Raw genomic sequence first — 6,000 nt, forward strand, 5'->3', positions numbered from 1 at the left:
CTGAGCCTCACTATCCTGCCCCTAGCTCTATAGCATGAGGATCAGCTCTAGGCCCTAAAGTTCTATTAGCTTTAGTGTATGACGGGACTCAACATCCAATCACAGGTGGATTCCTCGGAAGCTCTGCTCCCCTCTCCCCTATCCCTTTCCCTCTCATTGTCTCTCTCACTTGCTCTCTCCTTTCTCACGCCCTTTTATAATAGAATGTACGCTGTTATGCTTGTTTGAGTACTGCATATCATGACTGGCAAGGGATGCTTGGGTAAGTGTGACTGGCCAAGATGTGAAAAAGTAGACATTCTAATTAGCTAAACTCAGAGGTGGCTTCTCCGTTAGTGCTGAGGAGCGTCACCCCCACCAGCCGCAGCAGGAGCTGCATGTTTATAAACAAAATGACAATAAACGCTGTTTATTGTCGTTTTGTTTCAAAATGGGCGGGGCCATGGGGGTGACAAGCATGGAGGGGAGTACACAGAGCACTCTCCTCAGTGCACATGTATGTTTGGCCGGCCGTCTCGAGCCTGCCAAACACACATGAGCACAAGGGCTCTCTCCAACCCGGCCCTGCGGTGGCGAGTTGGAAAGAGCCTACACAGACTCCGAGTCTGCGCTGGAGCACCGAGCCAGGGCGCTCCAGCCAATCATAACACTGCTCTAAGAAGCCTCATGATTGGCACAGGGCAGGCTGTGCGCCTGTGCCTGGAGCAGCGCGTCTACAATGTAAGTAGATTAATTTTTTGTTGTTGATATATATGTATTTGTTTGGCCTCCCCCCGCACCACCACCATGCTGAGTCGCCAGCCGTGACTGAAAGTACTACGCCTTACTCCTTTTAGAAGATCTTACAGAGAGGTCAGAAAATAATCATCTTATTCCACTGAATTAGACTGGCTTGCAGAAAAGGCATGGGTACAACCACTAATGTTCTTGCCATTTCATTACCAGCAGATAAATGCAAGGGAAAACATCAGGAACTAAATCTATGTTTTGTGGATTTAAGAGCAGCATTCAACTGTGTTGACCGGGGCATCCTTTGGAATAAGCTGCATGGGTTGACTGTTCCAGACAGAGTACCGAGAGGAGTAGAGAAACTCTTCACAGATACCAGGGTTCACGCAGAACTCGGTAATGGGACACGTATATCCAGGAAGATTCCAACAACAAAGGTATTAAAGCAGTGTTAGAAATGGGGTCTTTGGTTGGCAGTCAGGTTACCCCCTGTCCAAGCAAGGACCCTCACTCTAGTCATGGTAAAGGAGAATCAGACTCAGCTAACCCCCCTCACCTCCTTGGTAGCTTGGCATGAGCAGGCAGGCTTAACTTCAGAGTATAGGTGTAAAGTATTTGTACCAACACACACAGTAACTTAAGGAAAACACTACAAAATGACACAACACAGGTTTAGGAAATTGGAAATATTTATCTAAACCAAACAAGACCAAAATGATAAAAATCCAACATACACAAGTCAAGTTATTAATTAAAAAGCAAAAGGAGTCTTAAATCCTTTAGTAAATAGTAAAAACACTATTAGCATTGAAAAGTACCTGGGTAGCGTCAAACTAACACGCACAGGCGAGTGTGCATCGAAAAAGGTTAGTGATGCATCGATTTCTCAGCCGCAAGCGAGACCGTGCGTTGTTTCTCCTTCTCCGGTCAGGTCGGCGTGCGTCGTTGTTCCTCCCCTCAGGGGAGCGATGCGTTGATCCGGGTGGCTGTTTTTCCACACCAAGCAAGGTTTGCATCGAAAATCCTGCCGCACGGTATCAGCAAAACCACGCAATGTGGGTTGAGACATTATCCGCCTCAGTATGCGGGTGTTACGCGTCATTCTTCCAGCTACGTGCATCGATTTTCCTGCTGCATTACCGGTGGTGAGTCGATTTCTGCCACAAAGCAGGCAGCGCGTCGTTTTTCAGCCGCATCTCGGAAGGTGCATCAATATTTTCCCCGCACAGCTGTCTGTGCGTGGATTTGAAGTCTTGGGCTCCTAGCTTCACCTTCTGAGGCACCAGGAACTGGATAGGGCACTTCTTGGCAGGGTAGGAGTCTCAGCAGAGAGTCCAGGTGCTGGACCTGAGACTTTAACAACAGGAGGCAAGCTCAGGACAAGCCCTTGGAGATTTCTTCACAAGCAGGAATGCACAACAAAGTCCAGTCTTTGTCCTCTTGCACAGGCAGAAGCAGCAACTACAGGATAGCACAACAAAGCACAGTCACAGGCAGAGCAGCACTTATCCTCAGCTCTTCAGGTCTTCTCCAGGCAGAGGTTCCTCGTGATGTCCAGAAGTGATCTAAAGTCTGTGGTTTTGGGTGCCCTTCGTATACCCATTTTGGGCTTTGAAGTAGGCTTACTTAAAAGAAAAGTCTCTCTTGTTTGTGAAATCCTGCCTTGCCTCGGCCAGGCCCCAGACACACACTAGCGGGTTGGAGACTGCATTGTGTGAGAGCAGGCACAGCCCTTTCAGGTGTAAGTGACCACTCCTCCCCTCCCTCCTAGCACAGATGGCTCATCAGGATATGCAGGCTACACCCTAGCTCCCTTTGTGTCACTGTCAAGAGAGAGGTGCAAACAGCCCAACTGTCAAACTGACCCAGACAGGGAATTCACAAACAGGCAGAGTCATAGAATGGTTTAAGCAAGAAAATGCCCACTTTCTAAAAGTGGCATTTTCAAACACACAATCCTAAAACCAACTTTACTAAAAGATGATTTTTTAAATTGTGAACTCAGAGATCCCAAACGCCACATGTCTATCTGCTCCCAAAGGGAATCTATGCTTTAATCACTTTTAAAGGTAGCCCCCATGTTGACCTATGAGAGAGATAGGCAATAGTGAAAACCGAATTTGGCAGAATTTCACTGTTCGGACATATAAAACACTTTGGTATATGCCCTACCTTAAACATACACTGCACCCTGGCCATGGGGCTACCTTGGGCCTACCTTAGGGGTGTGTTACATGTAAGAAAAGGGAAGGTTTAGGCCTGGCAAGTGGGTACACTTGCCAAGTCGAATTGGCAGTTAAAACTGCACACACAGACACTGCAGTGGCAGGTCTGAGTCATGATTACAGGGCTACTAATGTGGGTGGCACAACCAGTGCTGCAGGCCCACTAGTAGCATTTGATTTAAAGGCCCTGGGCACCTCTAGTGCACTGAACTAGGGACTTACTAGTAAATTAAATATGCCATACATGGAAAGCCAATTACATACACATTTTGTACAGGAGCACTTGCACTTTAGCACTGGATAGCAGTGGTAAAGTGCCCCAAGTAACAAAAACAGCAATAACAGAGTCCAGCTCACATCAACAACCTGGGAAACAGAGACAAAAAGTTAGGGGAAACCAAGCCACGGATGAAAAGTCTAACAAGCAGGGTTGCGTTTTGGCTACCCAGCTCTTCATCCTATTCATGGCAGACTAAACACCGAAATTGGATCAAGTCAACTCACATCCCCATGCCTGGGTTCCTCTAACTGACGCACCTCGCTTAAGCAGGTGATGTGGTTTTAATGAGTTTAAGAAAGGTAGACCGCTAAAGATTGTTCAACGAGTTATGGAGTTATGTAAAAATAAATAAAATGGAAATACATGCAATTAAAACAACCATGTCAGTGGGTCGGAAGGCAGGCTCTCTTAAAATCTGTTTAGATAGTAAACCACTGGAGGAGGTCAAATACTACAAATACCTGGGCATCTATATTGACAGTAGATTCAATTTTCATGACAGAAACAATATCTACTAAAAAAAGAGTCATGTCCTGGTTTTGGCCTTTCGTATACTAACAAATAATCTGGAAGGACTGTCATTTAAACCACTGTTAACTGTAATGGCTGCAAAAATGTTGCCTGCTCTGTCCCATGCAAGCATGGCCCTACAAGGAAAAGAAGCTGCCTTATTGGATATACTACAGGCCTCCGCCTATGAGAAGGTGTTTCTGCTTCCCCAAAATGCATCACCCGCACAGGTGCAATTGGAATTCGAGCTGATCAACGAAAACCTGGGGAGAATGTATGCATACATAAAAAGCTGCTATATAGTTAAATAAAACAGAGATCAATCTCAATTAAGAAGTGCAGTATGGTCGGCATTAATCGATGATCGTAAGTCGACATATAACCACTATCTCCTAAAGGCCTTACTGGATACAGGTACTACAGAGCTATGGGACATGCATTTGCCTTTTGCTTCCTTCAGGAAACTATTAAACAAAACCGCAAGACAGCATTCTCTTGTGGTGGACAGAAACGTGTTTAGTAACCTTTTGCATGCCTGTATGTTTTTTAGATATTACAAAAGCTTGAAACCAGAGGGATCCTTGACCCTGACTTATCCGGCATACATAAAAAGAAAATTGATCTCTATTCGGTTTGGTTGTCTTCCCAACCTGGCTGTTCATCCACAATGGCTATATAGTGGTGATGTCTCATGCAGACTTTGCGGTTATAAGCAAGAGGATTTTGTACATCTGATCTGCATCTGTCCTCACTTGTATATGCCTAGGGTTAAGCTATTAAAAAATGGCTTCAGGGCCTGTAGTATTAGAATGTGCAGGGGGGCAATTATAAGAATCCCCGACCCAGCTACATGTGCAAGCAATTTCAAATTTAAGCACATGCACTTTATAGTTGGGCAGCTACTCTCTGTTTTGCACACTTTAGCCTGGTTAGGTAGCCTAATGATATCACAACAGGATTACGGCAGGCAATATTGCTGGTCATATGTGTCACATCCAGTAGGTCTACTGTAGTATCAATCTGACCATTACACGTAAGCACTTTTGCCTATGTGCGGGCACCTTGATAGCAGTATCAGTACTTGCAATTTGCACAATTTGTCCTGGTCCAGTTGGGTAGAACACTATGGGATTAATACTGATCCAGCGTAACAGCTGACTTTAGTACCTCATATTTTAATATTTCTTTGGTGCTGTTCATTTGTGAATTTTAATGAGTGATTAATTGGTTAATACCCTGCTCACTCAGCGCTTAGAATTAGAACAGGTCAGTAACTTGTATGATGTATTTTAGTCCTGTAGTTATAACCTCAGACACATTGTTCTGGTCAGACCTTTAATACTAATTTATTTCACATGATTATATATTTTTTAATATTTTGTATATTTTTCTGGTTTTTATTACCTAAGCAGTAACGATTTACTACTACATATTCATTTACATGTAACAGTTCTTTTTTTCATTTTATATCAACTGTAATATGAAGCATAAATGAGAATGTAATTGACATTTTATAATGTAAAAGTCAACATGGATAGAACAAAGTCAATTAAATGTGTAACTGAAGTATTGCCTAAGTATGCTTCTACTAGGCCTGAATTTTCTTAATGTCAGAAACTGTTTTTCATTTCTGCTAACAAGTCATTTCATTACAGCTGCTTTCACATGAAATGGAAGAGATGTGCAATCGTCTTCTTCACAAAGAGTCTGATAAAGCAACCTTGGAGAAGGTACATAGAGATATCAAGAATGTGAAGACTGACACTATTCATCATGTTGCAAAAGATGTACAGGAGACCAATGGGAACACACCACAATGTTGCAAACTTCCAATGTGAAAAGACAGAAGATGAAACCAGAAGTGGTCTGATAGAAGAGGCTTTTCCTAACTGAATTTGCAGTTTTAACTAGGGCTTTCACTAATCAATGGTAGGTTAACTTGGACTTTGAGAGGTACAGACCTCTGATTCCCCTTCATATTCTCCAAATCAAATCAAATCAAATCAAATCATTAACATTTATAAAGCGCGCTACTCACCCATGCGGGTCTCAAGGCGCTAGGGGGGAAAGGGGGGGTTATCGCTGCTCGAACAGCCAAGTCTTTAGGAGTCTCCGGAAAGCGGAGTGGTCCTGGGTGGTCCTGAGGCTGGTGGGGAGGGAGTTCCAGGTCTTGGCCGCCAGGAAGGAGAAAGATCTCCCACCCGCCGTGGAGCGGCGGGTGCGAGGGACGGCAGCAAGTGCGAGGCCAGCGGAGCG

At 44.4% G+C, this 6,000-nt stretch overlaps 1 long non-coding RNA gene across 1 annotated transcript in view; it reads left to right on the top strand.

The window, feature by feature from the left end:
- LOC138247304 (uncharacterized) overlaps window positions 1-5,707 on the top strand; it is a 176,978-nt gene extending 171,271 nt beyond the window's left edge. Inside the window, exon 3 of the long non-coding RNA XR_011194423.1 lies at window positions 5,400-5,707. This is a non-coding gene — a long non-coding RNA (uncharacterized lncRNA). The remainder of the gene's footprint in view (window positions 1-5,399) is intronic.
- The last annotated feature ends 293 nt before the right edge of the window (window positions 5,708-6,000 follow it).

This window comes from Pleurodeles waltl, chromosome 7 (genome assembly GCF_031143425.1).
Source record: "Pleurodeles waltl isolate 20211129_DDA chromosome 7, aPleWal1.hap1.20221129, whole genome shotgun sequence".
Taxonomy (NCBI): domain Eukaryota; kingdom Metazoa; phylum Chordata; class Amphibia; order Caudata; family Salamandridae; genus Pleurodeles; species Pleurodeles waltl.